The sequence below is a fragment of the Chrysemys picta genome, chromosome 10 (assembly GCF_011386835.1).
Source record: "Chrysemys picta bellii isolate R12L10 chromosome 10, ASM1138683v2, whole genome shotgun sequence".
Lineage (NCBI taxonomy): Eukaryota > Metazoa > Chordata > Testudines > Emydidae > Chrysemys > Chrysemys picta.
In genome coordinates, this window is record NC_088800.1 from 24522249 (window position 1) to 24544695 (window position 22447).

At 43.1% G+C, this 22447-nt stretch overlaps 1 protein-coding gene and 1 long non-coding RNA gene across 2 annotated transcripts in view; one reads left to right on the forward strand and one right to left on the reverse strand.

Moving 5' to 3' along the window:
* UNC13C (unc-13 homolog C) overlaps window positions 1–22447 on the forward strand; it is a 402369-nt gene that overhangs the window by 241417 nt on the left and 138505 nt on the right. The gene's annotated exons all lie outside the window — the stretch shown is intronic.
* On the reverse strand, window positions 5619–21023 carry LOC135973730 (uncharacterized). Its single transcript, XR_010590714.1, has 4 exons — window positions 20145–21023; window positions 14021–14127; window positions 10059–11228; window positions 5619–5965 (listed from the first exon to the last, which is right to left on the reverse strand). It is a non-coding gene; the product is annotated as an uncharacterized LOC135973730 (long non-coding RNA).

The following is a 22447-nucleotide window of genomic DNA, read 5'->3' on the forward strand; positions in this document are numbered from 1 at the left end:
CACTGTTGGATTTAATCAGGTCTGTGATTGTCTTTGAATCTTTCAGCCTAACACTAGTCATACAAAGAAACCCTTGCAGTCTTATTTGCTTGTAGAGTTCCAAAGAAATTTCAGTCCACCAGCTTCAGACAGTGTGTCTCATGAACCTGGTTCACCTTTCACTTACCTGCACTAAGTCAATTTAGTTACACCAGCATTGAACTTGTGTAAAGGAAAGGAGAATCAGGCTCTATGTATATAAATCTTATTGTTTTGTATCATCTCAGATATTCATACAGTGAAATTCTTCACTGATTTTACCCCACTAACTTCAGTGCAGCTACACCAGGAACTAATTTGACTTATGAACTTTCACATTTTAATTTAGAAAATACAGCATCAAACAGAATAATCCTCATGTCATATCCCTTACAATTTAGAAGGGTTTTTGTTTAGTTTTGGTTGATTTTTGCATGGGTGTACGGTTTTTTGTCTATGTATTTCTGTATATCGTGGAATTTGTTTTGCATTCCTTCTAACTTGTGGCCTTGAGCAGATGCAAATGCTAATAAATTAATGGTAAGGGTGGTTGTTCAGCAACTCTGACAAACAGGTCATGTGTTCATATTCTGCAAACAGAACATTTGTGTTTTCTATTTCTGTTCCCCCTCTGATATATGATATCAAATATAAGAAATGCCAGATCTATGTATAATGACAATTGAAATTTGTACCTATAGTTGTCAAATACTAATTTAGGCATAACACAATGCCACGGAGAACCTTAATATGCCAAGGAATTTGTAAGAAGCAGCCTCCCTTTATAAAATGCTATTTTTGGTGCCTAGTCAGGGGTGGCTCCAGGCACCACTGCAGCAAGCGCGTGCCTGGGGCGGCAAGCCGCGGGAGGTGGTGTGCCGGTCGCCGTGAGGGTGACAGTCAGGCTGCCTTCGCTGGCATGCCTGCGGGAGGTCCGCCAGTCCTGCGGCTTCGGCGGCGGGTACGCCGAAGGCGCGGGACCAGCAGATCACCCGCAGAAACACCACCAAATCCGCATGACCAGCGGACCCGCCGAAGGCCGCCTGCCTGCTGTGCTTCGGGCGGCAAAAAACATAGAGCCACCCCTGTGCCTAGTAGCAATTTTTACAGTGGACACATGACAAGCCTATGATCTTTTCCATCTTCAGGGCCTAAGGCAGGGGTGGGCAAAATATGGCCTGTGGGCCGAATCCAGCCCATCTAACATTTTTGTCCGGCCTGCCAGGACTCCGGCAGCACAGTGGGGCACTCAGGCAGGCTGCCTGCATGCGTGGCCCCACACCACTTCCGGAAGCAGGCAGCTGCTGCTGGCATGTCTCTGCACGTCCCTGGCTGGGGGGGAAGGGGTGGTGGATGGAAGTGGCTCTGTGCGCTGCCCCTGCCCCCAGCACTGTCTTCACAGCTCCCATTGGCCGGGAACTGGCCAATGGGAGCTGTGGGGGCAGTGCTTGTGGGCGCAGTCAGCGCACAGAGACCCACTGACTCCCTCCCCACAAGTGGCATGCAGAGATGTGCCAGCAGCAGCCGGCCACAGCCACTTCTGGGAGCGGCGTGGGGCCACAGCATGCAGGCAGTCTGCCTGCCTGAACCTTGCCGTACTGCCGGCCAAAAGCCACCTGTGGAAGTGCCTCCCGGCAAGCCCTTCTGCCAGGTGGAGCCAGCAGCAGCTAGGGCCAAGTTCAATATCTAGGGATTCCTTTCCACCGATCCAACACTGAACCCGCTTGAGCGCCCACCCAGTAACCCGGGAAATTTACACATCACCCCTGGGCGCCCCTTCCCCACTCGCAAGCACAGAGCCTGAGTGTAGAAAAGAATTTTTTTATGAAAGGAGGGAAGGAACTTGGCATTAATTTGGGAAAACACTGCAAACAAGGTTCATAAACAAACCATGAGTAAAAGACCCACCCCAAGTAGGTTGGGAAGCGTCCTTTTCCCCTCAGGTTCTTAAGTCCAGCAACCCAAAAGTCCCCTTCACATGCCCGACCCGTCTCTGCACCCCACTCACAGTTGTTGCAGAACTAGAGTTCAGAGGTGCATCTGCAGAGTGCAGACCTGAGTTCAGAAGTGCATCGGCAGAGCTCACCTCCCACCCTGGGTTGGGGGTAAAGCAGGGGGGAGGGGTAAGAGGCATCCTACTCGCTCATCACGCCTCTCTGCCACTGCCCTGCCAGTTGCCTGCTCGCTGCTCCCACCACCTCTTAAGGCTTGTCTACACTGACACTTTACAGAGCTACAACTTTCTTGCTCAGGGGAGTGAAAAAACACCCGTCCTGAGCGCTGCAAGTTTCAGCATTGTAAAGCGTCAGTGTAGACAGTGCACCAGCGCTGTCCCAGGGCTGGTAGCTACAGCCCTCATGGAGGTGGTTTTCTTAGAGCACTGGGAGAAATCTCTCCCAGCGCTCTGCCATGACCACACAAGTCACGCTTGAGTATTGCCAGTGTAGACTAGCCTTAGTGCAGTGGTTCCCAGACTTGTTTCCCTGCACAAGCAGCAGAACACATTTGGGAACCCCTGCCTTAGTGATTTTAGCTCTGTGCAGGAAACACAGTTCTATCACAACTGGTTTCAGCTCTGATTGAGCAATTAAAATAACAAAAGAGGCTCCTAATGAAACCTATTGAGCTCTATTATTTGAACAGTGAAGGGAAACAGGTTAAACCAGGTTAGAGAGGACTCTTGAGAGTGTGCAGTCTGGCATTTCTGCTGCTGCTCCTCTTACTTTCACAGGGCTTGGACATTTGAGCCCTTGCTTAACCAAGGTTCTTTAAACTGAAAGTGACTCTCTCGTTTGGCACAGGTTAAGCACAGTCCTTCTTTTCTGTATTCCCACAATAATTACAAACATTGGTAACCATATTTCACTGCCCCTGCATTCAGTACTAATGTAATTTGTGACTCAGCACCAGCCAAGTTGATTAAAATGAGCAAAACACCACTCCATCAGCTGAATATCTAGCAAATCTAAGTAAAGCAGGAGCAAACTGTATTTACATAAACACACCCAGGGTCTCTTCCCCCCTCCCAGCTAGCTGTCAGGGAAGCATTCATTCAGACCCTGCTTACAGGTATTAAGATTAGGATATAAAGAGGACAGTTTAAAATATTACATGTACAAAATATTTCTGAAAGCAAAATAATCTGTAAAGATTATACAGTGTTGAATAGTGAAAAACAGATTAAAAGCTCAATACTCCTGTGCAGATACATGTTGCTGCATTTCTTGTAAAATCATGATGTGTGCATTTTTGCACAGGTACAGTAGTTCAATTTGTAAGCAATTGCCACAGAATATGTATTCGCTAAAGTGAACATGTTAGTTTATGAAGGACCAAGTGGGATTTTTCTCCTATAAAATATGTTCAAGCCGTGTATATGTGATTTATATATCTGGGTCAAATGTGAAGGCTAATCTACCCAGCTGGAATTTCCCATTCTTGCTTACTTACCCATTTTTCTCTGAATATTGAGTTATTATTTAGTGCATGTATTAGTACAAACTAGAATCCAGACTCTGCAGTGGATAGGACACAGAATTAGGATTCAGGAGCCCTGCCTTCTAGTCCAGGCTTCACCACAGACTTGCTATGGGACCTTGGGCAAGTGACTTCCATTCTCTTCCTCTGTTTGCCTTCCAAGGCACTGTCTGTCTTCCCTGTTCAGACTGTAAACTCAGGAGGGCAGTGATTGTTTCTTACTAAGTGTTTTTATAGCACCTATCACAATGAGCCCCTAATCTCACCCCTATGCTATACTATAATACAAATAACGGATTATTTTTTAGTGTTGCACGTGAGTAACCTTAGACATTTGAATAGTCACACTGGAGTCAGTTGGACTACTCATGTATAAAATTACTCAAGTATGTAAATTTTGGCAGGATTGTGGCCTACTATGCTAAATACAGAAGCTTCGCCAAAGGAAGACAGTCTGGCAGCGGTTGCATTGTAGCGCTGCTTATGTAAATAAAACCTTCATCATAGTATTTGCAATCCCAGTGGGACATTTAGATAATGGAGGCACAGTGGCAAAGCTTTTCCTAGCAGTTTTTTTCCTTTTCTCCTTCTTCAAATATTTAATGAAGATATTTCAACAGAAAAACAGCCTACTAGAAAATACTGTTTTTAAATCAGTTGATTTTTTTCAGATTGCTGCGCATGCACTGTGGCCAAATAAAAGTTGTTTGTTTACATGTGATTTAAAATGTATAGCTTTCAAGGGCCCAGTCATGAAGTTCTTACTCAGACAAAATTCCCAGGACAAGTGAATGATCACTTAACAAGTGGTGATTAATATGGTCTGCCTATTGTATTTAAAAATTGTCAGCTACTGTTAAACTTCCATGTACTTTACACAGAGACATATGATACAAGTGGAGGGAGAAAAGCGTAGTCATGTCTATGGGTTTCCTGTAACCATAGCTGCCTGCCAATCACAGGCTTTTTTTAAAGAAACCAAATGGCTCCTTTCTTTTTATGTTTGTTAGGCTTTGCAGCTTCTGGTAGGTGCCCAAAACAGGAAATAATCAAATGGGGACACTTCAAGCACTGGGAATAGTATCCAGTGGTGGTATTTTGGAAACAGAAATGAAAAGCCCCATTGAGCTCTGATCCTAACCAACTTTCATGCTTACAGGGTTATCTTGCACCTTTGACCCTGGCCTTTTTTAAGTGCCCCCCTTTCAAGTAACAGGCTACAGTGCCTTCACTCCTCTCCGGGTGCAATCCTGTAATTCTCCCATTCACAGCTGAGGTCCCCAGCCTACATTAACCTGTTTACAAACTGTTTCCTCAGTAGGTCCAACTTGGTTAGTACCTGCAGGAGGCATTCTTTTGGAAGTTGTGACCAGTAGGTAAATGCAGTGACTCAGAACAGCTTCTTCACAATGAAGTATTATTTATTTATCCATAGAAACATAGCATTCACAGAGCAAAGGGTTAAAACCACAAAAACCTTGCATATGTATGTCTTATTGAAAGCTTAACATTTCCTTTAAGGCTTAGGCAGGCCCAACTTATTCCAGGTACCCTTGCTTTGGGGACTATCTGTTTCTCTGTGGACACTGCCTTTCAGTCCCTTGTCTTCTCTAAACTTCAGGAAGTGTGTCTTTTTAAAACCAGGCAGGCACCTTTATTCGCTGTGCCCCCAAGTTGGGGACCCCTTCACTTGTCCAGCTATCTGGTGCACATCCCAGTGGGTGGAAGTGGACCATCCCAGAGAACAATCCAGTCATTGTGTCATAAGTGTGGGTAGATGGCTGGCTATCTGAAATCATTGTGCTCCTTTCCTGGGGACAGACGAGTAACTGCTGCAGGAAGTAAATCTCCTGATCCCATATGGCAGACTGTTCAAATAAACAGAGGAAGATATAATAATCATAAAAATAATACAGATATCTCCCATGTTCTTCACATAGGCACTCTTGCCAGTGGAATTAAATTGGACATTCTATTAAAGATGATAATTTTCCAATTGTTTTTGATTGCTCTAGTTCCACAGTTTTGTGTCAGTTTAAATGCAGTCTGTGTCACTACAGGCACCACTCTGTAGGATATTGGATTTCAAGCAGAGTGCATCAGCCTGCTTGCCTTCATACCAACATTGTAAATGGTAGTATCACTGATACGGGTGGGATCCACTGAGTCAGCACCTAATGTTGACCAGGCTGAGGTATCTAGTGATATTTGTTACAATGGGCATTGAATTGGTTGATCTCCACTCCACTGAGACAGCTGTTTTCAGCACCTCATGGGCCTTATCTACTCTAAAATTTCCCACCAATGCTGCCATTGGTTTGACTCCTCTAGTGCTAGCAACAATACAAATAAGGTGCCAGGGCTATTAAGTACTATGGGTGAAATCCTGGCTCCATTGAAGTCAGTGGAAGTTTTGCCATTGACTTTAATAAGGCTAGAATTTCATTCTGTCCTGTAGACCTGCTCTGACCTGGGTTAGATGAAATGGTGCAAAAAAAATGCCTGTCTGAAGCTTTGTCAATACTAGATCTCCCACGTTTTCTATCACCAATTAAGCTGACCCAGTGGTAGGAACAGTGGGAAATGTTTGGCCAAAAAGCCTATTTGTAGACATTCCCTGGGGAAAGTATAGAGGGAGCAGCTCTATCCCAACATTAAACATAGCAGATAGATAAGTGACTTAAGGCATTAACTAAGATCTAATTTAGTAATATTCACTCTTTTCTGGGAAATTTGCCTATTGTAAAATAAATGGAATGGGTAACTTGAAACTTTTAAAATGCTCATTCAGTCTGAGCTCTCATGTTTGTATGCAAAGTACGTAAATCGTCGCTGTATTGGAACAGGAAACTATCAGGTTATTTAGTTTTCATTTTTATTTAATATATGGAATTCCACAGGTTTACTTACCTGTTTTTTAAAATTGCCTTTCTGGACCCTAGGCACTTGTGCAAAACATGAAAATTACCAACAAAATACATTTCACTAAGCAAATTATCATTGACATTCAAAACACTATACAACTGTAAACTCAACTGTCTTCTAGTAATTAAGAATTCCGCAAAGGACCAGCTCCTACCACCCTTACTTGCACCAAGTAGTACCTTACTCTGTGAAAGTTAAATGAAATGAACAGAGCTACTAGTGCAGTGAGGTATACTCAATGTAAGGGTGGCCAAATCTGGCCCAAAGATAACAATTATAATATCCTCATCCCATCCCTTCTAAGTCCTTTAAAAAAAGATGAGCTTTGTAGTATGCACTGTGAATGAAGAAACCCAGGCTTTTTTGCATCAATGAGAGAAGAGAATTCTAGAGTCAGGGACCATTCCCCTCCCCTGCCACTATAGAGAACTCCCTGCCATCAGCCAACTTTCTTTTGTATTAAAGGAATACTAACTTGAATCCACCATTGATTACAGGTGGAGCTGGAGAAGGAGAGTTGTTTTCTCTGATGGTCCAGGCCTAAATCATTTAGATCTTTCTAGGTCAAAACCAATACTTCAAATTTTATTTGGAAACCAATCAATAGTCTTGGTGTAACATACTCTCTGCATGAGGTTTCTATTTTTCGGCAATGTAGGAAAGATGGTATTTGTTAAACATATTTTGTTTGCTGTAATACAGCTGGATATCTATAACTGGAAATCCTTGCAGAGGGTGGGGAGGAGCCTCATGCACAATCTATCTTATAAGTTCTAGAAATAATAGACAGTCAATAGCAATGCAGGAGATGTTATTTCTGAGGTGTTCCCAAATATTGGCAAAAGTGAACACATTAATTACAAAGAGCTTAATCAAAGTCTGTCTTTCAAGGGCAAATACATAATAATAGTAATTTGGTGCTGGTCATCAGTAGGTCTCAAAGCACTTTATAAATGAGGTAAGTATCATTATCCCCATTTTACAGATGAGAAAACAGAGATGTGAAGTGATTTGCACAAAAACTGGCCCTGAATTACCTATGTGCAACTATGATTTCCATTTTATTTTTTAAACAGATCAGATTATGTATCTAAATCCCAGTGTTACTATCAAGGCTCCTTCCCCACTCTGAACTTTAGGGTACAGATGTGGGGGCCTGCATGAAAACTTCTAAGCTTAACTACCAGCTTAGATCTGGTCCACTGCCACCACTCCCAATGGGCTAACTCACTTCCCTGGGTAGCCTTGAGAGACTCTTTCACCAACTCCCTGGTGAACACAAATCCAACCCCTTGGATCTTAAAACAAGGAGAAATTAACCATCCTCCGGGCTCCTTTCTCCCACCAACTCCTGATGGATCTAGATCCAATCCCCTTGGATCTAAAAACAAGGAAAAGTCAATCAGGTTATTAAAAAAGGCTTTTAATTAAAGAAAGTTCAAAATCATCTCTGTAAAATCAGGATGAAAAATAACTTTACAGGGTAATCAAACTTAAAGAGCCCAGAGGACCCCCCTCTAGCCTTAGGTTCAAAGTTACAGCAAAAAGAGGTAAACACCCTAGCAAAAGGTACATTTACAAGTTGAGAAAACAAAGATAAAACTAACACGCCTTGCCTGGCTGTACTTACAAGTTTGAAATATGAGAGATTTGTTCAGAAAGATTTGGAGAGCATGGATTGATGTCTGGTCCCTCTTAGTCCCAAGAGTGAACTCCCCCCAAAACAAAGAGCACAAACAAAAGCCTTCCCCCCACCAAGATTTGAAAGTATCTTGTCCCCTTATTGGTCCTTTGGGTCAGGTGTCAACTAGGTTACCTGAGCTTCTTAACCCTTTACAGGTAAAAGGATTTTGGAGTCTCTGGCCAGGAGGGATTTTATAGTATTGTACACAGGAGGGCTGTTACCCTTCTCTTTATAGTTATGACAGTTACCCTACAGGAAATATGACATTGTAATGGGGATCCCTGTTATAGTTTAATAATACCTTGCTTTTATATTTATTTCTAGTAGGATATTTTGGTTAAATATGCAAAAGTTGTCATTGCTACTGAAAACAGGAGAGATGAAAGAACAGTGTCAGATTTTCTGACAGTGCCATTCTTCATCTTAATATTCACTAAAAATAAAGGAATGCAGTCATCTTGTGATGTGACTCCTGAATCTGGTCTGACTTTGTGACTATACATTCAATGATCAGGTAGGTCTGACAACTTTAAATTCATTGGTGCATCTCTGAAGCTTGATGCTTCTGCTTCTTCTGGTGTTATATGACACTAGTTAAGAGCTCTGCCTCACTGAAAAATGAGTAAGCAATGAAGTTCTCACTCTTTGTCCTTTTAATTTTAAACTATGTAATTTTATGTTTCGAGTCCAGTGAAAAATGCCAAAAGATCATCTGACTGACCATGCAAGAAAACATGATTATGTGAAATGGTACCCTCTTACCCAATAGATATCCTCCCAAAGTATACTCTGCATGATATCAGTGTGCACTGGGGTCAAAAACAAGTCTTTACTGCTTTTTGCTCATTATCCATCTAGTGCCAACACAGCCAGCTCTCAGGCCATGAGTAAGTTGCATAGGTTTAATTTAAATAATTTTAAACAAATTTAATCAAACCAATGAAAACTCTCCTGTGGACATTATTTCAGTTTGAGTGCCTAGTTGGCGTTTAGCTTAAAGCAATTCCTATTTGTCTTAAATTAAACTGAAATAAATCTGTGTTAAAGCAAATAAAAAGTGCCCACACAAGCTTTTGAACCGATTAAACTAAAGCAGTTTAAAATCACACCTATAGTTAATATGATGTACTTCCTTGCGTAGACAAGGCCTCAATATATGAGAAAGAGAGAGAATGTCTGATATGTAGAACCTCATAGGTAAGAACACCAGAGTTATGAACTGACCAGTCAACCACACACCTTACTTGGAACCACAAGTATGCAATCAGACAAAATGTAAATTACTAAAAAAAGAAAAAAATCACTTCCCCTCCCAGTGAGCATTTGTATATGTGATATTTATTTGCTTTTCAAAAAATAGTTTCCTTGCCTTCTGGTTATTCTTCTGTATTCAGATTCCATTTCACCAAAATAAATAAACAAACAAAACTTTGACAGAGGCAGATTGTAGCAAGAGGTCTCTTTTTTTTTTAATTGTTATTTCAGATTTCTGCCTAGAGTTGGGATTTAATTCACAGTGCCTCCTTGTTGCTTGGGCTCAATGGCTGTAACATTCCCCCTTAAGCTATTCAGGACCTGTGACTCATAGCTAGTTTTCAACCCCTTAGAGTGACTCTCTCTGCACCTGCGCAGTGTAATCTCTTTGGCATGCGCCAAACTGGAGAACCGAACTCCTTGGCTAATTAGCCAACGAGCTAATAACGTTGTAATGGGATTTCCCTCAAAGGGCTCGTGGGTGAGTTGCACTCTGTTGGGGTGACCCTTGGGTATCTGAGACCCTGGTTGTGGTGATCTCAGCCCTGGTTTGATCTTTGTCTTTGTGCAGAAAAACGTTGCCAAAACACGTCAACTTTAAGAAAAGCTGTTTTGGGGGTGGCTGTATCTTGAGAACGCCTAGGGCAAAAGGCCCCACATTTGGATCAGTGACTGAACCTCATACCCCCATGAGGTACACCACATTTCAAGACAATGTGGCACTCCTGTAGATATATATTTTAAGATCCCATTTCGATTTGCCTGTCAAGCACAAACGTCGAAATCAGACGAGTCTATTTTTGATAAAGTGTGATCATTCTATTTTCATTTCTCTGAAGTATAGCTAAGTTAGATATTTACTCCTGATATGTTTTTATTTTATTCTTTTGGCATTTTTCTTTTTTGTTGAATAATCAGTTCTTCAAACATTTCATGCTGATTATTGCTCCCACTGTTAGAGTACCAGAGCTATAACAAGCATCTAGCTGGCCTCGACATCTGTGCACATTTCAACTGATTTAATTTTCTTGTACCTATGGGCAATTCCAGTTGTCTGTACATGGCCTTCAGCTCATTGCCAGAATTGATTGTTGCATCCTATTTCCCCCCTTTGGGCCATTAGTCTAGCTTATACCATAGGTCACTCTCATTAAAGGCAGCTATATCAGTAGGATGCATAATCCTGAATGTTATTTGGTGTAGTATTTTGTATGTCTAACACAAAATACTTTATTTTTGGATGCTGAATCAGACAGACAAAATGATTATCATCATCTTAGCTTTTGCACAGTTTCATATAATATAGTGTATATATATCACAGCAATTCAAAGGGCCCAATCCTGTTCCCACTAAAGCAGGATTGGTCTCTACATGGGCCCGCACAGTATAACTACCACTCTGTTTCACAGCATTACCAGAGAGAATGGATGTGTTTGTTTACCGGAGATGATCCAAGGTGGCAGGTGGAGGACAGACCCATATTAGAAAGACTGCCAGCTTATTTGAAAAATTGAAGGACAGCCTTGCTTGAAGCTATTGAATGAACCAGAATTATACCATCAGATTGTTGATCATGGCACATTTTAACAGGATTTGCAATCATGAGTCTTGCTTAAGCTGATTTTGCTGAGAGATTTCAACTTTGTCTTTCTATATTGGAACTTGGGGTAGTATTTGTCACCACATTAAGTGTAGTGGGTGCTTTCAGTTTCCTGGTTTTCTTGATTAATTTGCTTCACAAAGTTTTACTCCCTCCATTTTTTTTTCTTTAGTCTTCTTCACCTCTTCATTAGACTGGGTTTTCTTTTTGAGTAATTATTTAATATCCTTCTTGGTGCTTCATTTTGTGCTTGTTCTTCAACCTTTGATCTTTAATGGAGGAAAGATGATAAATTACAGTTCACCGAGAGAGAAAAGGAGGAGGAAAGGAAAGTTGCATAGAAGGGAAAACAAAATGGAGTTTTAAGTAACTAAGGCTACATCTAAACTTAAAATGCTACAGCAGCACAGCTGTAACACTTCAGTGTAGACACTCACTACAGCAACAGAAGAGGATCTCCTATTGTTGTAGTTAATCTATCTCCCCGAGAGGCAGTAGCTAGGTCGACAGAAGAATTCTTCTGTCGACCTAGCACTGTGTGCACCGGGGGCTAGAATGACACAGCTCTCTCTCTCTCAGGGATGTGAAAAATTGATGTAAGTTTCCATTCTAGAGCAGCCCTATTTTTTTTTTCGACTAGTATATAAAGTATCCCAGAAAGGGAAGGATGCCAAAACGAAACATCTAGTCTAAATCCCCAAACCAAGCATTTTAGGTGTTTCTTCTTTGGAAGAAAAAGCCCCAGGAGCATGTACCTGAGAATTGAAAGGCAATGTTATTTTTTTACTACGATTCACTAACAGAAATAAAAGTTGATTCTATGTAGCAAATAAACAAATAATAAAGTTAACTTTAGCAGTTACTGCTAAAGAAGATTACCTGGCAGAAATTTCTGTGATGATTGAAGATGGTGATTGTTTCCCATTGGATAGGAGATTCATATGGGGAGAGGGCTGTCGGCTCTGACTATGCACAGCATCCCGCCACCTGCCCATAGAGACTCCACCCATCTCAGGAGTCCTTAATTTTTCCATTCTGTGGAACCGACCTGTAGCGGGGCAGTAACCCCACTCTTGCCCGGAGGGGTTAAAACCAGCCCTGGAGAGGCCTGTGGCTGGGGAAAGGCTGATTGGGGAAGCAGCCTCAGCTGGAGCCACACCTCAATCAGGTCGCAGTTGGCCCTATAAAAGGGCTGCTAGGCTGGAGCTAAGAGTCTCTCTCTAGCTGTTGAGAGGGATGGGCCTAGACTGGAGCAGGGCTGGTAGGGTGACCAGACGTCCCGATTTTATCGGGACCGTCCCGATATTTCCTTGTTTGTCCCGCGTCCCGACCGACGTGCGGTCGGGACAACCGGACAAACAAGGAAATGCCCCAGCCTCGAGCCCGGAAGTGCTCGCGCCCCCCCCCCCCCCTGCCCCGACTCCGCCCCCTCCTCCCCCGATTGGCTCCCTCCCCGAATCCCCGCCTCCTCCCCGGGCTCACCATTCCCCCTCCCTCCGCAAGCGCTGGAGGGAGGCCCGGGAGACTCAGAGGCAGCGCGGGGCCGGGGTGAGTAACAGTCCGGCCTGGCCCAGTGCAGGCAGGACTCGGGTGGTTGGGAGAGGAGGGGGGCGACCCGCGGGGCCAGGCGACGGGGGAGGAAGCGGCCATGGCGCTCGGCGGCTCTGGTGCCCCCGAACCCCCCGAGCCGGGGCCTGCAGCAGCGCGTACGCTGGGCCCAGCCCCTGGCTAGGCACGTCTGGGCTGCCCAGCTGGTGCTATCGCGCGGTGGCCCCGGGGCGGAGGCATCGGCAGCCCAGCCCCGTTCGTTCCCCTGCGGGACGGGGGGGCTGGGGCCTGCTGCCCCCACTCCGGGGCCGCCGCGCGATAGCACCAGCTGGGCAGCAGCCCAGACGCTGGCCAGGGGCTGGGTGCAGCGTGCGCGCTGCTGGGTCCCCGCAGCAGGCCCCGGCTCGGGGGGTTCGGGGGCGCCAGAGCCGCGGGCGCCAAGCGCCATGGCCGCTTCCTCCCCCTGCTCCCGAGTCCCGCTGCCCGGGGGGGAGAACAGCCGCCTCCTGGCCCCGCGGGTCGCCCCCCTCCTCTCCCTACCGCCCGACTGAGTCCTGCCTGCTCGGGGCCAGGCCGGACTCTTACTCACCCCGGCCCCGGGCCTCCCTCCAGCACTTGCGGAGGAAGGTTTTTTTTTTTTTTGGCCCCGCCCCCCGCCACCCCCCCCGCGTCCCGATATTTGTCTTTGGTGATCTGGTCACCCTAAGGGCTGGGGAAAGGCCAGAGGAGCTGGGGAGCTGCGGCTTGGAAAACCCCCAGGCTGCAGCCTTGCTAAAGGCCAGAAAAGGTACCGGGGTTGCAGAGGGAAGCCCCAGGGTAGGCAGAGGCAGCAGGTTCAAACCCTCCTTGCGGATGATGAGTGGCAATTATACTGCAGTCCACCCCAGTGAGCGGGGGCTAGATGGTGACTGGCAGTAGCCAAAGACTGAAGCAAGGTGGGGTTATGGAGGTTGGGGGTTCCCCGGGGAGGGGAGACCCAGCGAGACTGCAGGGTGCAGGGGGCAGAACCCCGAGAGAAAGGGCACTGGGGTCCGGGAGGGACACGGGGGCCAGCAACAGGTGAGACACCGGCCAACAGAGGGCGCTCCAAGGTTGGACGAGCTAATTGCCTGCACAACCAGCAGGAGGCGCCGCAGTGGTGAGTCATCGCCTCACTACACCACCTTAGATAGGATTCCCAGGATCAGGAGCAAGCAGCAAATTCCCTGGGAGCATGGCATAGTTGAAGCCTTGCTGCCATAGAACCTGGGAGTCCAAGGGGCCTAGGATCTGGTGCCAAAACACAGGTCTGAATAGGGATAGCCCTGGCATCCAGCAGATCCAAATCATTCCTTCCAATGGAGTTTCTTTTCTCCTGGCCCCTTATATGAACAAAGTGTAGAAAAAACAAACAGTTCTACAGTGGTACAAAGTGATTCAGACTCATGTGTGTTTGTGATAGACCAGTGTTTCCCAAACTTGGGATGCCGCTTGTGTAGGGAAAGCCCCTGGTGGGCCGGGCCGGTTTGTTTACCTGCCGTGTCCGCAGGTCCAGGCAATTGCGGCTCCCACTGGCCGCGGTTCGCTGCTCCAGGCCAATGGGAGCTGCTGGAAGCGGCGGCCAGTACGTCCCTCGGCCCGCTGTGATAGAGAATTGAGATATGGATGGAATATTAGAATGGCCATTTCCTTTTTCTAATTTATTTATATAAGGGAACAACTGCATAAAATCAAACAATAAAAAGGTACTGGGGCAGGGGTCTGTCATTTTATATGCACATTATATCAATCTGTAAAAAGAAAAAAAAAAGGACATTTTAGGTTTCCTTGTTAAAGTATTTTGTGTCTTGGAAAGTGTTAGGAACAGCACAGTACTAGTATACTGAAAGACAATGGTCACATTGATGTCTTCTTCTTAGCATGAGTGTCTCCATCAGCAATGCACCCTACATGGATTTGTACCAATGTAACAAAGGATGAAGGTTTCTCTTTCTATCAAGGGGCAATGATAATTCTAGCAGTGACTAGTTCACATCTAGACCTGTACAGAGATTTCATTATAAACATTAAACTTTAGTCTGTCTACAATAGAATGTTTGTTGGTAAAACTTTTGTCAGTCAGGAGTCTGAAAAAAACACCCCCCCAACCGACATAAGTTTCCTCAACAGAAGTTCTGGTGTGCACAGCTCTATGTGAGCAGGAGACGCTCTCCTGCCAACATAGTTACCACCACTCATTGGGGCTGGTTTAATTATGCCAGCAGGAGAGCTCTCTCCCGCCAGCATAGAGCGGCTACACAGGAGACCTTACAGCGGCATAGCCATAACAGTACAACTGTGCCGCTGTAAGGTCCATGGTGTAGACATAGCCATAGCCAGATTGGCTGAATGGTTTGCAGGTTTTTCAGTGAGCCTTTGGGAGAGTTTCTTCAATCCAGCCTAAGTGAATCTGATTTAGAAGTTTGGTACCTAAGCTAGGAAAAAGTGTAACTGAAAGAATTTCACTTTGAGTTGTTGGGGTCATTAAAGCCAAAATTCAAATCAGAATGGAACAAAAAAGCCCCACAAAAATAGATTGTAATGAATATCTCTGCAAATCATAACCATCCATTAATAGCACTGCTGAGCCTAGGAACACAAGAGGCTGAGACTCCCAACAAATATCCAGTTATCTAGTGGCAGAGTTCTCCCTTTTTTTCAATGAAGTTGCAATTATATTTTATTCCAGAATTGATGGATTACCAGAGCCCTACATACTCCTAGGGAAATGAATATGCAAAAATAAATAAAATAGAAATTTTCAAAAAGAACATTTCAATTTGTTCACATTGATTTAGAGAATGTTAAATTGTTTCATTCTGAAAATGTCAAATTTCATTACGATATTGTTAAAACATTGTTTGAATAAGATAGAAACTTGTTGACAATATTAAAATATAGAATATTAATTCAATATAAAGCAATATATAAATACACTTAAAAGTAATAGTATAATGTAAATCAAAATGAAATGATAGACAAAATGAAAGATTGACATCATCACAATGAAACCTGTCCACTTAATCAAAAAACAAGAAAGTCTAAATGAATCAAATTTTGCCAGAATTAACATGGTCAAACTAAATGTTTAATTTTCGATGAAGCTACATTTTCCAACAGAAAACTGTTCCATCAAAACAAAAAGTTTGACTAGCTCCATTAGGCACCCAACTGCCATTGACTGTCATTGGAACTTAGGCACTTAACTGACTTGTGTGCCTTTGAAAAAAAATCTCCCTCTTCTTTTCAGTTATAGCTGAATATATAGCTCTTAAGTGTAGATTCGCAATGCAAGTGTAAAAATAAGAGTTAATTTTTAAATCAGATGACTGAATTTTATGTGAGCTGGTCAAAGAGCAGAGTGTTTGATATTGCTTGTGTCCTCTGAGTCACAACAGATCAAAATAGTATAGTATGTTAACATCTTCAGTTGTTTTCTGTTGCATGAATGAAGTATATGTGATAGCTTTGGCAGGATGTTTATACTGATGGCTGTGTGTTTATATTTGGGTTTTATCTGAACATTTAAGAATACTTCAGCACACCTTCCACAAGAAAGCTTGCTGTGAAATACACAGTATATGAACAAATAAGCTACCAAAGATATTATTGCACACAAGAAGAGTGAATGAATGAAAAGAGCCAGAATCCCTGAGGCCAGAAATATTTGTTCACTGTTTGCTTAACAGAGGGGTAGTATCAAACAACCATGGAAACATTTATTGAACGGTTTACCCTCTACAGCTGATGTTTCATGTTAATTGCCTTAGTACTACAAAGAACATGAATCCAAACGTCAAATAGGTACTCAGAGGTATTTTTTTTATTAACGAAGTCCAGCACTAAAGAAGAATGTAATTTGTCCTGTTTCTTAACATATTAGGACTTGACTGAACTCAATAGGAGTTTTTCCATTGCCTCCAGTGGGAGCAGGGTTGGGCCTGTGGCCTAAATTTTCAAAAGCATGTGCTGATATTGGACACCTTCATTTTTGGGAATCCAAACTCGGTTTTGGGAATGGAAGTTAGTGGAAGCTGTGGATGCTCAGGCCCTTCAAAAATCTTGCCTGTTTAGGCATCTAAAAATGGAGATACTCAGATCCAATGACTGCATTTGAAAATTTTGCCTCACAGACGTTGCCTCAGTTTACTGTTGACTTTCATGTACTTCCCATTGTCCTGACAGAGTCCTTGCCTGCAGTTTGTGGCCTCATGGTTGCTCATTTAAAGTACATCACAAATGACAGGGTTAGTGAAACTTCCCCCTTTAGCATTAGTCAAATATTTATACTGACTATAGTGACATTAACTATGCCATATTTAGTGGTATGTTTCCATGCTAATCCTTGTTTTGATTGATTCAGTAATTTCAACTGTATAATTTGTACAGACTCGACATTCAGAAATACATTCTCAATTTAGATACAGTTTTATCTGGGGGAAATTCTTGCATCTAATATTAGTTCTGAGTCTCAAAAATTTATTTTTTTGCTTCCTATCTTAAAGGGTCTCACTTCAATGAAAAATGTTTAAAGGCTCATCAGGCAATTATTCCAACAGTGCTAGACACATGTTCCTAAAAGTCAGCTGAAATTGCCAACTTGTTTTTTGAAATTCTGAAGAGTGACTATTCTCTATAAAAGATTTTTCCTAATGCTGCTTTTTGGGATGGGATAGCTCAATGGTTTGAGCATTGGCCTGCTAAACCCAGGGTTGTGAGTTCAATCCGTGAGGGGGCCATTTAGGGATCGGGGGCAAAAATCTGTCTGGGGATTGGTCCTGCTTTGAGCAGGGGGTTGGACTAGATGACCTCCTGACGTCCCTTCCAACCCTGATCTTCTATGATTTCAGCACATTCCATGAACTTTTAGATTACCTCAAATCCCATAGACGTCAGTAGGAATTTAAATTTTAATTTAAATCTTAGCAGCTTCACTCACATTATATCTTACATGAAAGACACGATGCAGTGTGAATGGAATACCGCTGCTCAAAACCTCTGATTTCAATGGGATTATCTGTATTTACATTTACATCATAATTGTTTTCTTTTACTATTAGGATTCCATTGAAGCTAATTAGTGCATATTATAGTACCAATGTTCTTAACTCTGCAAAACTACAGTAAGATGGAAGAGCATGTTTAAGCATAATAAAAATATGGAGCTAGGTTCAATGCTGCAGATTCAGGGGGTGCAAATTATACTATCCTGCCACCTGTGAGAACAGCTGTACCCAAGGAGATTTTCATTCCTGAGGCAGGAGAGTTAGTCCCACATGAGAAACCCTGCTTTAAATGCCATCTATAAGGGCTTGTCTATACTTACCGCGCTGGTTCGGCGGCAGGCAATCGAACTTCTGGGTTCGATTTATCGCGTCTAGTCTGGACGCGATAAATCGAACTCAGAAGTGCTCCCCGTTGACTCCGGTAATCCTGCTCGCCGAGAGGAGTACGCGGAGTCGACGGGGGAGCCTGCCTGCCGGGTCTGGACGGCGGTAAGTTCAAACTAAGGTACGTTGACTTCAGCTACGTTATTCACGTAGCTGAAGTTACGTACCTTAGTTCGATTTGGGGGTTTAGTGTAGACCAAGCCTAAGAGTCTGACCAGTGGAGAATACCCAGGAGATTCATTGAATCAGTCAATACATCTCCCAAACCATCTGGCCCTTTTCCCTTCTGTACAAAAACCCTGCCCACTTTTGGGATTTTATCAGGCATCTCCAGACCCAGTAGCATAGGTGGAGTTGTGGGATGTTTGAACTGCTGCTTTCTTTGTTCAACCCCAAAACAGCTTTCCACCTTGGAGCCCACAGCAAATTCCCACCAGCATGAATTGGCAGGATCCAAAGGAATACCGGGCAGACTATGGAGATATTACATAGTAAAAAATACTAGTTCATATTATAACCATATGCTCAGAGCCTTAACATATAGGTGAGCATATCAACAAGGAGAATAAATACCACATACCATCCTTGCAAAAGGATTTCAAGCCTTTGCAATGTAAATAGGAAAAATTAATACTTACATTCACATTCTTAAACTTCAGGAAGATTGTGCCATTATAACACCTCTATTGGGTTTTCCCCCCTTCTCTTTATAAGACTTCATTGCCCTTAACAGATTAGCTTTTACCAACATTTATCACACTTGTAGCATCAGGGATATGACCATTATTTTCCATAGTACATGATAGTTCTATGATATCTCAGATACCATATGTGTGGTACATATTGCTAATGCTGAATATTTTATGGCAGCTACAATGACACTGCACACAGAAAGTAAACATAAAAGCTATTGTAAAATACATTTAAGGTTCTGCCTTAAACCCAGGAAAGCAAGAGACCATGTAAGGTTGTCCCTTTGTCTTAAACTCACTTTTCAGTGTTTACTGACGTTATGGCAGCATGTATGATAGGATTGTAATCCCCACAACATCAGGATACTGGATTGTTGGCTTTAAATCACAGTATTCTTGCTTTTCCTGAGTTTGTTAGGCATTAGTAATCACTTAATTGTTTAGTGGTTTAATTAAATTTTACCCAGTTTCCATGTTCAGTAAACATAATCCAGGCATTCTGAGGTTTTCTTCATCCTTTCCTCTTCTTTAAACTGGTCACATCATTGACTAATCTGTCACCCTCCCTCTCTGCTCAACCCACTTAGACCTTTACTCACTTGTACTGGATTATCTTTTCCTTACCCCATCTCACCCAAATCTTGTTCCCCTATGAATACAACCAGATATGTGGCTGAGCCTTTGAATCTTGATTGAGTAACTTCCCATTATCCTGATGACTGCTTCCTTTTGTGCCCCACTTTCCATCCCATTCCTCATAATTAGGGCCTTATCAAATTAATGGCCATGAAAAACACATCACGGACCATGAAATCTGGTCTTTTATGTGCTCTTGCCCTATACAATACAGGATTTCACAGAAGAGACCAGTGTTTCTCAAATCAGGAGTCCTGACCCAAAAGGGAGCTGCAGGGGGGTCACAAGGTTATTTTAGGGTGGGTCATAATATTGCCAACCTTATTTCTGCGCTGCCTTCAGAGCTGGGTGGTCGGAGAGTGGTGGCTGTTGGCCGGGCACCCAGCTCTGAAAGGCAGCACCCCGCTAGCAACAGAACAGAAGTAAGGGTGGCAATACCATGCCATTCCACCATTACTTCTGCACTGCTGCCTTCAGAGCTGGGCAGCCGGAAAGTGGTGGCTGCTGACTGAGGGCAGCACCTTGCCAGCAGCAGCACAGAAGTTAGGGTGGAAATACCACGCTGTGCCATCCTTACTTCTGTGCTTCTGCTGGTGGCAGCTCTACCTTCAGAGCTGGGCTCTCGGCCAGCAGCTGCCCAGCTCTGAAGGCAGCACTGCCGCAGTGCCGCCAACAGCAGCTCAGAAGTAAAGTTAGCAGTACCGCAACCCCCCTACAATAACCTTGTGATCCCCACACACACTCTTTTTTGGGACAGAACTCCTACAATTACAGTACCCTAAAATTTCAGAGTTATATAGCTGAAATCATGACATATAGGATTTTAAAAATCCTATGACTGTGAAATGGACCATGAATTTGGTAGGACCCTACTCATAACCCTACAAGCCTCCATACCTACCTTCGCTGAAATTCCACTGTGTCCAATAGCAAGTCTGGCATTTTCTTCTGAGTCATCTGTTGTCTTTAAATCTTATGTACTGGGTCAGGAGCACCCCAGCAAGAACGGCATGGGAGGATCCAAAGAGGTCTGATATGTGAAGAGAACAGCCTGGCCAGCTGAAACCGTTTGACCTGCTGAGAGCCCATGCTGAGTTCTGAGAGCTGGGGAGGAAGATTCCTTCTGATCTAAATCTTTCCAGAAATTTAGATTTATGCGAGGTTTCAGCCTTTCATAATTGTTTAGTGATTGGGCGATACCCCTCCAAACTCTTAAGACTATTATTCAGTATTTGATTGATTTTCTATAACCCTGCACTTTCGGGTTGTGTCACAGGAGTCTGCTTACCCCAAGTGCGCCACCTTCTGGTCACTCTGGGGATTAGCTGATTCCAGGTCAGACACCTCCTTTCCATCTCTCGCCACATGCTCCGCCTTCTTTCTGGCTCTCAATTAGGCAAGCGCCCTGTGTTCATGCCTTAGCCCTCCGGCCAGGTCACATGTCCTCCCCTTCTGGGTTATCAAAGGATCTTCTTATGAATGGAGTCAAGCAGTCTTCACATACACTGCCTATCTGGTGCCACTTCCCCAATGGCCAGTACGGGAATGCAGGCCTACCCTCTACTCCGGGTTCCAGCTCAGGGACCCTCTAATCAGCAGCCAAAGTCTGGTCCATGCTGAACCTTATTTGCTTTTCCCTGATGCTTTCCTAATCTTCTGGCTCCGCCCTTCTCTGGGTTTGCCAGCCTCAAAACTCCATCCTCCCAGGGAGTAACTTTAGGCTACTTGCTTTTATAGCCCCAAAGACACCTCTGTTCTTATGGTGAATAACTACAGACTGCTTCCCTGCAGCCTATCTCTCCTGCCAACTTCCTGTCTTTATAGCCCAGTTGTTCCTCCTCACCTGGGCTCTCTCATTATTCACTCAGAGGATTATTTAAACCCTGATTCCCCTCAGCTGTGGCCTGTCTGGTTAATAAGCCCCCTTCTTAGTCTACATTAACCCCTTCAGGGCAAGTGTGGGGTGAATGCACACTAAAACAGTAGCTAACTTCAGTTATAATTATTATTTTATATTTATCCAACCTACTTATCTAAATGTAGACATGGAAGGATTAGCTTTTTATCAGTAAATGTGGGTAAACATTAATTTCACAGTACACACTCAAACCAATGAAAAAATATTGCCATTGATAACCAAAATTTACCTAAAAGTGAAGTAAGAAAAATGCTACTTGAGAACTTTGGCATGTGATTCTGACAATTTGTGTTTTAATGGTTATAAAGTTTTAAGTTTTTGAATCTCAGTGTCCACTGTCATTAAATAATTATTCTTAGCTCTGCATTGTCTGATCTCCATAACTTCCCACAGCTGTGAAAATTTAAATCAATAACAAAATTGAAAAAATGCTTAAAAACAAACATCACTGATATCCATTGAAATTATTAAAAAAAAATGAATTCTGACAAGTCTATCTAAATGTAAACAATGAAAAATCTATACCCAAGTTTTTAACTTCCTTTGCAATAATTGGTGGAAAAGAGAGTAGAAAAATGATTGAGTTTTGCATTCCATTTCAGAAACTGTAAATTACACAGAAGTTGACTACCAATGGCATTCTTACAATGACTATCCATTTCTCTGTAAACTGAGTATTTGAAAAATATAGATTCAAATCATATGCAACATACAGCAATACCTCCATTTAAATGAGTTAGTTTTCACCCATAATAATTTATATGTGCATAAGCACATTTAGCAGCAGAAGATAACTTTTACTTATTACTCAAAGATGGTCCTATGTAATGAATCTTGTTAATACATTGTTTCTGGGTAATGGGTTTTGCAGTATAAGATATTTATAATTGGTATGAATCATTGTACATTAATAAACAGGATAAAGAATGTAGAGACTGCACAGCAAGTTGGTGAAATATACAAGGTTATTTTCTTGTGGCAACATAATTTATTGAATGACAGAATAATGCAAATAAATCAGCTCCTCATTGCTATTACAAATGAGTGAAAACAATTTGTTTACATAGGCCAATCACCACTGTATGTTTCTCTCTCTCTCTCTGAGTACAGTGAGATTGCGTAATGAATGTTCATGATAGTGAATGGTAGCAGTAAATGTTGAGAAATTCCGCTTGTTTACTTATGGCCATCACTAGTGTAATGTGATTCCTAACAAAGGTAATAGAATTTGGCCTATAATTGTTATTTTTATGGTGAAAAGTTGGCATGTTTCTCTGAATCTCTTA